The sequence below is a fragment of the Schistocerca piceifrons genome, chromosome 4 (assembly GCF_021461385.2).
Source record: "Schistocerca piceifrons isolate TAMUIC-IGC-003096 chromosome 4, iqSchPice1.1, whole genome shotgun sequence".
Taxonomy (NCBI): Eukaryota; Metazoa; Arthropoda; class Insecta; order Orthoptera; family Acrididae; genus Schistocerca; species Schistocerca piceifrons.
In genome coordinates this window covers 134603652-134613649 of record NC_060141.1, presented here as the reverse complement: position 1 = coordinate 134613649, position 9998 = coordinate 134603652, and the positions used below count along the sequence as shown (strand labels likewise).

Here is a 9998-nt window from a genome sequence, read left to right as displayed (position 1 = left end):
CAGACGGTGAAAAAGTTGGCGTGTTACGGGCATTGCCAAGGCCTGGCCTGACACCTTTATCACGCAGAGTGGAACATTATTTGGACCCTTTACCGCCAGATGCATCCGCCACACGCAAACGGCGGCTTCCCTGAGACAAACTGCCGCGTCAGAAGGAAGACACAGGCGCCAGTATTTCTGCGCCGCCTGCAAACAGAGGAACACATCTAAGTCCGTCTGCCCCGGAGGCGTGCCTCAAGCGCCCGGTGGAAAAGTGTTCTTAACACGCGGCGCCCACTTGCTAGAAGAACGGATCCATAGTCTCCGTGCATACCGTGAGTTACGTACTATTCTCCTCCTCCCTCTTAATATATACAATAAGAGTTCGGCCACGTATGTTAGCTTCCTTCTACTCCATTCTCCACTTTCAGCCATTGTTTCCATTTAAAATACGAGGGTCACTCCAAAAAAAATGCACACTATTTTTTTTAAAAAAATCCATCTTTTATTGTACATGTTTGAAAGTTTTACAGTGTGTAGATACATCCTTTAGGAACAATATTTTCATTTCTCCACATAATTTCCATCCCTCTCAACTGGCCGGCCAGAGTGGCCGAGCGGTTCTAGGCGCTACAGTCTGGAACCGCGCGACCGCTACGGCCGCAGGTTCGAATCCTGCCTCGGGCATGGATGTGTGCGATGTCCTTAGGTTAGTAGGGTTTAAGTAGTTCTAAGTTCTAGCGGACTGATGACATCAGAAGTTAAGTCCCATAGTGCTCAGAGCCATTTGAACAACTGCCTTACGCCATCTTGGAATGAGCGCCTTTATACCCGCCCGATAAAATTCTAGACCAACCTGTTGGAGCCACTGTTTGGCATCGTGCACAGGGGAGTCATCATCTTCAAACCTTGTTCCACGAAGAGAGTCTTTCAGTTTCCCAAAGAGATGATAGTCACATGGAGCCAGGTCAGGACTGTAAGGCGGGTGTTTCAGTGTTGTCCATCCGAGTTTTGTGATCGCTTCCACGGTTTTTTGACTGACATGTGGCCGTGCATTGTCGTGCAGCAGCAAAACATCCTGCTTTTGCCGATGTGGTCGAACACTGACTTTTTGATCACCCGGTAAATATATATATATATGATCGCCACCACCAACTCGCGTATCGTATCCATGACACTCTCTCCCCTATACTGCGATAATACAAAATGAGGTGCGTTCTTTGAACTTATTCGATATCCTCTGTCAGTGCTGTGTGCTAAGGATCCCATGCTGCACAGCACTAACTTGACAGACGACAGATGAGTCAAGTGTAAGCAGTCTCTGCTAGCAATTTGCTTCACCTCCTGTTCTGCCAGTAAAATGCTATCTTTGGTTCGCCTTCCCCACAACATTTTCTGGACGATGGTTCCTTTTAAGTTGTTCGTAATTGTAGTCCAGAAGTATTTAGTTTACTCGGCAACCTTTAAATTGTGTGATTCATCTGATTCATCGTATAACGGAAGTAAGGAAAGAGTTCGCTGATGTTGACTTCTCTGGTTTTATGCCTCTAAAGCTGAAATTCTTTATCCTTAATTAAGTTAGTAACTGTTCAGCAGTCCATTAGAGGAACACACAAAAGATGTTATTTCAAAGGCAGCAGTGGACGTGTTTTGAAGGTCCGTTGAAGTGCCTGGGTTGACTCGTAAATCGAGAATGCTTTATAAAACATGAAGTCAAAGAAAGCCAGCAGAAATTTCTCTCCTCAGTAGCCGACTTATTTTAGGCAGAGCGCTGGATGGGTGATTTGTGCAAGACTGATCTTGAATTGTACTTAAATTGTGCTCTGAGTAGTGAGACTAGAGCACAGAGGCTGGACAAAAACGTGGAAAGACCGCGAGAAACGTATGCTTGAACAAAAATTAGATGCTGACCGAACTTGAGGATTGCAGCGTTGTATTTGAGCACGAACGGCACCTGTTCAATGTCCTTAATCAGTTGCAGGTGTCAGACATGGTCAAACAGCTTTCTCTGTAGTTGTCCGAACGCGGGAAAATTGTTGGTGATTATATAATGGGTGCTTCCGTAGCCAAGATAGTCGATGTGTTTTGTCTCTCAAGCCGCACCGTATCGAAGAGTTACACCGCATGCAGAGAAAGCGGAAAAACATGATCCGGTAAGTCAGAACGCTGACGAAAGTGTGTGCTGACTAATCGTGCCAAACGATCATTGAAGAGGACTGTGAAGTGAAATAAGAGGACGCCAGCTGCAAAAGTTACTACAGAACTGAATGTCGCCCTAGCGAAACCCGACAGTAACAAAACAACATGAAAGGAGTTGGGAACGGCGGGGGAGAGGTGGAATTCTAAAACTTGCCCGTAGCAGGAAAACGCGGTGCCGAAGCCATAAAACCTGGAGTGTGGAGCAACTGAAGAAAGTAATTTAGTCGGTTAAGTCTTGTTTCACGCTGTTTCCAACTTAAGCTCGAGTTTACGTCGCAAAAGTGAAGCATGGCAGGGAGTTCGGTGATGATTTGGGCAGCCAGATCGTGGTAGTCCATGGGTACTATGGTTACTCTGCAAGTGGATTATGTGACAATGTTGACTAAATATGTTCCTCCCATGCTACAATGTTTGTTCCTCAATGGTGATGCTGTGTTCCATATTCCCTGTTCACACAACTCGCATCGTCCAGGACTGGTTTTTAGAGCACGAGGCTGCATTGTCACATCTTTCCTGGCCACCACAGTTCCAGATCCCGACATGATGGAGAATATGATCTGCTTTAGAGAGAAGGGTGTGTGATCGCTGTCCACTTCCATCATCGCTATCTGAAAATTTCACTATTTTAAGGAGGAATGGCATAAGTTTTCTTGAAACCAAGACAGGACCTGCATTTATCCATTCCAGGAGGACTGAAAGCTGTTTTGAATACCAACGGGTTTCCTACACCGTCTTAGTCTTGGTGATGTTGTGTTAGTTGTGTTTTCCACATTTTTGTCCACCCGCTGCATGTGATCTCTTAGGTTTTCTCGTGTGACTGCTTATCGGTGTGATTGTGGTTGTGCAGGTGACTTGGCTATTCCGTTTTTTGCACACCATTTCGACGACACCGATACAGTCTGCTTCTTCAGGTGGTGCGAGTTGTTTTGTTGAAACGAATTGACGTATGGCGTCACTGGCTTGGAGACGAAGCGAGAGATTGTAAGAACGCGGAGTACCGCGGCGGTAAAATTGAATAAAGAGTTCATGGGTTTCCAGCCCGCCTCTGAGACGTGTTATTAAAGAAGCCACTGAAACGAAAAAAATCACCGACAACACCGTGAATACGGAAGTGGCCTGCAGTTGAGGGTGGGATCCAGCGATCGCGCAGTGGAAGGGGGCACATCGAACGCAGAGTCAACGCATGCCCAGGTATGGCGATGACGCGACAGCCGCCAGCTAGTGTATCTAAGGGGCGTAATAGCATCCCACTGCCTGTTATACCACTTGACAATGGCCAGAGAGTGTTTGGCCGAAAGCTCGTGCAATTTTAATCACTTGACGCGGCTGGAAACCCGAGAACTTTATATCCACTCTGGGATTGTCTGTCGCCTGGAGCAAATCTTTCTATTTGACGCTGCTTCGACGACTTGCCTGTCGATAATGATGAAAACATTAGGGTAACACAAACATTCAGTCCCCGAATATCTTTGACCCGGGAATCGGGTCCGCAAACTGGAGACAGCGATGCTAAACACTAGACCGAACTGTGGTTCAAATGGCTCTGAGCACTATGGGACTTAACATCTGTGGTCATCAGTCCCCTAGAACTTAGAACTACTTAAACCTAACTAACCTAAGGACATCACACAACACCCAGCCATCACGAGGCAGAGAAAATCCCTGACCCCGCCGGGAATCGAACCCGGGAACCCGGGCGTGGGAAGGAGAACGCTACCGCACGACCACGAGCTGCGGGCAGACCGAACTGTGGACAGTTGCGCCCGTTACATGGACTCTGCCAGACTCCAACTATTGTGAGTATTGCGTCAGATCTGGAAAACGCTGAGAGAATGTGCGTTTCAGAGCTTAACAGTGCGGGTTCCGAAAAACAAATACGCACCGAAGAGCGTAGGAGATGGTGTCGAAGTCGGCTATAAATAGCTGCGTAGCACCAGCGGTTAAAATCCAGAGATAGAGGTCAGAAATGAAGACGATTTCAGCAGATACTCCTCACGAATCAATTCTGTCGCTTGCAGTATTTAACATATACATGAACGATATCCCAAGAACAAAGCTATCTTCGCGCAGTTCGCTGTCTCACAAGTGGACGATGACATACGGCGTACATTAGGAGACTGCAAGATCGACGGAATTGGAAAAATGAGCAGAAACAACAAAATTCGCATTACCTCCGTTAACCTTTGTCACGAATAATACTTCAAGCATCATGTCCAACAGAAGCGTTAAATTTTATGGGCGTGGCGAAATTACTGCTGACATTGTTACAGAGCTGAAAACTTGATGTAAATACTAAAATTAAAGCGACATTTACACACGCGATGTTATATGGAAGGTCCTCATGGGGATTACCGAGAGACTACCAGTTAAATCATTACAAGACTGTACAAAATAAATGCCTCTGGTGAAAAACAGGAGCACCTACGTTCCCCAGGAACGAGAGATATACTCGGCGAGCTGAACACCAAAAAGGAGCCAAGAAAAATTAAAAAATAACACAGCTTTAGTTTTGGAACTTAATTAGCGGCTGAATGCGCCATATAATCTCATGCCTTAAGGGCAAGACCACTTTAATTTAAAAACGGTTGAAAGCCAATAACTTAAAGGTCAACCAAAATCAGAAACTTAAAAGGCAAAGCCTTATCTTAAAACAGTTCCTTAATTAGGTGAAGGCCCAAAGAATCTGAGACTTTAAGAGCAAACAACTTAAATTCAAAATCGGCTGAAGGCCCAACACTTAAGACTCAATAACATTACTTTTAAAAATGCCAAAGGCTTTTTGTAAAACAGTTCTTCAATTAGGCTGAAGGCCCAAACCATCTGACGCCTTAAAGGCAAAACAACCTTAATCTAAAAATCGGGTAGAAGCCATACAAGTACAAACAACAAGAATAAACAAGAAAAAGCAGTACACCCAAGGCCGCTCAGAAGTTCCGAGGGTCGGCCTGGAATTCAAACACTAACGCTCGCTTTGGTGAGACTGGCAGTCGGCCCAACCATTGTCGATCCGACGACAACTCAACTGACAGACAGTCAACAGACCCACCAACAACACAACCTCCGCTTCACTCGACCAGCACACAACAGGGAGTTCAATTGAACAATGTAGGAGGTATTGGCGCCCACAACCTATTATACATTCAGCTGTCAAACTACACACCGTGTTGGACAGCGACAACACGATGAGGAAAATACATCAACGGCCAGGGCAGGTAACCGGAAAATTAACGGCCACAAGGCAGAAGATTCCGATGGTGCACTTCAGTTCAAATAACCTAGTACAGCTATACTCTAACGGAGGGTGGCTAAAATTTGCCAACTTGAAAACACACGTTGTTGCTCATGGGAATATCCTAACAGCCGACCACGAATTCAAGACGACACAATGTGAACAGTCGTGAATTGCTGGTAGATTAAGCCAAAACTCAACTTTCATGTCAAGAATCGGTGAGCCTCGAACCTCGTAGCCATGGGAACAGCACCACACACTCCCGCATAGAGGCCGCTAGCGGGCCCGGCCAAACTACGCGCCACGCGCCGTGGAGATTTCCTCGCTGCTCCACACCAACCGACCGACTTCCGAGGCCCGGAAACGGTGAAAGGACCAAGTATACGTCGGCCGATGAGACGACCAACCGAACGACCAACCCATGGTCATCCCGCTCCAGTCTCCCTCTGTCGAACAGTGCGCGTGTGTCGCCAACGGTCGGCGAGCACTGACCGCCTCATCGGCGCTCTGTCCGTCGTCGTCGTCCCCCTCCCCCCCTCCCCCTCCTCCCCTCCTCCTCCCCTCCTCCTCCCCCCTCCCCCCTGCCCCATCCCCCCTCACGATCACGCCTCGTAAGGCCCAATGTTACTAACCGACCGCCGTGTCATCCTCATAAGACAGACGCCACTGGATGCGGATATGGAGGGGCGTGTGGTCAGCACACCGCTCTCCCGGCCTTAGTCATCTTTCGTGACCGGAGCCGCTACTTCTCAGTCAAATAGCTCCTCAACTGGCCTCACAAGGGCTGATTGCCCCCAGCCTACCAAGAGCGCTCGGCAGACCCTGACGGTTAACCATTCGAGTGCTAGCCGGGCTCGACAGCGCTTAACTGCGGTATTCTGGCGGAAACTGGTGTTACCACTGCGGCAAGGCCGCTGGCAATCAGACTTTCTAAGTAAACAAAAAATATATTTTATTATATTCTCTCTCTCTCTCTACATATACAGGGTGTTCAGAACATCCGTGCCCACGCTAACACAGTGATGCAGGAGACAAGAAGAAATATATTTCGTAAAGCAACCACGTGTCGGAAACCCGTATTGGCGTGAGCACTGAGCGTGCGTAGTTAATAAACTAGTGGACCAGGCAAAAGTAGTTGTGTCTAACGTTGTTGCACCAAATGTTAGTTCGAGATACGTAGGGTACTGTGGTGTATTGCGCTTCAATACCTTCAAATGGTTCTGAGCACTATGGGACTTATCTTCTAAGGTCATCAGTCCCCTAGAACTTAGAACTACTTAAACCTAACTAACCTAAGGACATCACACACATCCATGTCCGAGGCAGGATTCGAACCTGCGACCGTAGCGGTCACGCGGTTCCAGACTGTCGCTCCTAGAACCGCTCGGCCACTCCCCACGGGCGACAACATAGGGTTGTACTAGTGTCTGCATGACAACTGCAGTGTCGACATGGAAGAGAATAGTCGGTGAATGTGCTGCGAACGTTTCAGCATGACGGGGCCGTAGAGCATTTTTCAGAACCATTCCGAGCAGTAAAAACCAGTACTTTTGGCAATACGTGGATCGGCCGGGGAGGACCTGTACATTGGCCAGCAAGATTCCCGGGCCTCACTCCATTAGACTTCTCTCGCTGGGACTACATGAAAGCCGACGTGCATTCTACCCCTGTTGACTAGGAGGCGGAATTGGTCGCAATAATTCTTGCAGCAGTCACACAAATACAGAACACACAACGCATTTTCCAGCGAACACGAGGCTCCCTGCTACGTCGATACTGGCTGTGCGATGAGGTTAATGGTGCTTATTTTGAACGTTTATTGTAACGTCCATGAACCATGGACCTTGCCGTCGGTGGGGAGGCTTGCGTGCCTCAGCGATACAGATGGCCGTACCGTAGGTGCAACCACAACGGAGGGGTATCTGTTGAGAGGCCAGACAAACATGTGGTTCCTGAAGAGGGGCAGCAGCCTTTTCAGTAGTTGCAGGGGCAACAGTCTGGATGATTGACTGATCTGGCCTTGTAACATTAACCAAAACGGCCTTGCTGTGCTGGTACTGCGAACGGCTGAAAGCAAGGGGAAACTACAGCCGTAATTTCTCCCGAGGACATGCAGCTTTACTGTATGATTAAATAATGGTGGCGTCCCCTTGAGTAAAATATTCCGGAGGTAAAATAGTCCCCCATTCGGATCTCCGGGCGGGGACTACTCAAGGGGACGTCATTATCAGGAGAAAGAAAACTGGCGTTCTATGGATCGGAGCGTGGAATGTCAGATTCCTTAATTGGGCAGGTAGGTTAGAAAATTTAAAAAGGGAAATGGATAGGTTAAAGTTAGATGTAGTGGGAATTAGTGAAGTTCGGTGGCAGGAGGAACAAGACTTTTGGTCAGGTGAATACAGGGTTATAAATACAAAATCAAATAGGGGTAATGCAGGAGTAGGTTTCATAATGAATAAAAAAATAGGAGTGCGGGTTACCTACTACAAGCAGCATAGTGAACGCATTATTGTGGCCAAGATAGACACAAAGCCCATGCCTACTACAGTAGTACAAGTTTATATGCCAACTAGCTCTGCAGATGATGAAGAAATTGAAGAAATGTATGACGAGATAAAAGAAATTATTCGGGTGGTGAAGGGAGACGAAAATTTAATAGTCATGGGTGACTGGAATTCGTCAGTAGGAAAAGGGAGAGAAGGAAACATAGTAGGTGAATATGGATTGGGGGGAAGAAATGGAAGAGGAAGCCGCCTTGTAGAATTTTGCACAGAGCATAACTTAATCATAGCTAACACTTGGTTCAAGAATCATAAAAGAAAGTTGTATACTTGGAAGAATCCTGGAGATACTAAAAGATATCAGATAGATTATATAATGGTAAGACAGAGATTTAGGAACCAGGTTTTAAATTGTAAGACATTTCCAGGGCCAGATGTGGATTCTGACCACAATCTATTGGTTATGAACTGCAGATTGAAACTGAAGAAACTGCAAAAAGGTGGGAATTTAAGGAGATGGAACCTGGATAAGCTGAAAGAACCAGAGGTTGTAGAGAGTTTCATGGAGAGCATAAGGGAACAATTGACAGGAATGGGGGAAAGAAATACAGTAGAAGAAGAATGGGTAGCTCTGAGGGATGAAGTAGTGAAGGCAGCAGAGGATCAAGTAGGTAAAAAGACGAGGGCTAATAGAAATCCTTGGGTAACAGAAGAAATATTGAATTTAATTGATGAAAGGAGAAAATATAAAAATGCAGTGAATGAAGCAGGCAAAAAGGAATACAAACGTCTCAAAAATGAGATCGACAGGAAGTGCAAAATGGCTAAGCAGGGATGGCTAGAGGACAAATGTAAGGATATAGAGGCTTGTCTCACTAGGGGTAAGATAGATACTGCCTACAGGAAAATTAAAGAGACCTTTGGAGAGGAGAGAACCACTTGTATGAATATCAAGAGCTCAGATGGCAACCCAGTTGTAAGCAAAGAAGGGAAGGCAGAAAGGTGGAAGGAGTATATAGAGGGTTTATACAAGGGCGATGTACTTGAGGACAATATTATGGAAATGGAAGAGGATGTAGACGAAGACGAAATGGGAGATAAGATACTGCGTGAAGAGTTTGACAGAGCACTGAAAGACCTGAGTCGAAACAAGGCCCCTGGAGTAGACAACATTCCATTAGAACTACTGATGGCCTTGGGAGAGCCAGTCATGACAAAACTCTACCATATGGTGAGCAAGATGTATGAGACAGGCGAAATACCCTCAGACTTCAAGAAGAATATAATAATTCCAATCCCAAAGAAAGGAGGTGTTGACAGATGTGAAAATTACCGAACTATCAGTTTAATAAGTCACAACTGCAAAATACTAACGCGAATTCTTTACAGACGAATGGAAAAACTGGTAGAAGCGGACCTCGGGGAAGATCAGTTTGGATTCCGTAGAAATGTTGGAACACGTGAGGCAATACTAACCTTACGACTTATCTTAGAAGAAAGATTAAGAAAAGGCAAACCTACGTTTCTAGCATTTGTAGACTTAGAGAAAGCTTTTGACAATGTTAATTGGAATACTCTCTTTCAAATTCTGAAGGTGGCAGGGGTAAAATACAAGGAGCGAAAGGCTATTTACAATTTGTACAGAAACCAGATGGCAGTTATAAGAGTCGAGGGGCATGAAAGGGAAGCAGTGGTTGGGAAAGGAGTGAGACAGGGTTGTAGCCTCTCCCCGATGTTATTCAATCTGTATATTGAGCAAGCAGTAAAGAAAACAAAAGAAAAATTCGGAGTAGGTATTAAAATTCATGGAGAAGAAGTAAAAACTTTGAGGTTCGCCGATGACATTGTAATTCTGTCAGAGACAGCAAAGGACTTGGAAGAGCAGTTGAACGGAATGGACAGTGTCTTGAAAGGAGGATATAAGATGAACATCAACAAAAGCAAAACGAGGATAATGGAATGTAGTCAAATTAAATCGGGTGATGCTGAGGGAATTAGACTAGGAAATGAGACACTTAAAGTAGTAAAGGAGTTTTGCTATTTAGGGAGTAAAATAACTGATGTTGGTCGAAGTAGAGAGGATATAAAAT

General features: G+C 45.9%; 1 protein-coding gene across 1 annotated transcript in view; it reads left to right on the top strand.

The window, feature by feature from the left end:
- The first annotated feature begins 203 nt into the window (after window positions 1-203).
- LOC124794753 (alpha-1,6-mannosyl-glycoprotein 2-beta-N-acetylglucosaminyltransferase) overlaps window positions 204-9998 on the top strand; it is a 234771-nt gene continuing 224976 nt past the window's right edge. The window contains 1 exon segment of the mRNA XM_047258368.1: window positions 204-314. The gene's annotated coding sequence lies outside the window, so the exon portion shown is untranslated.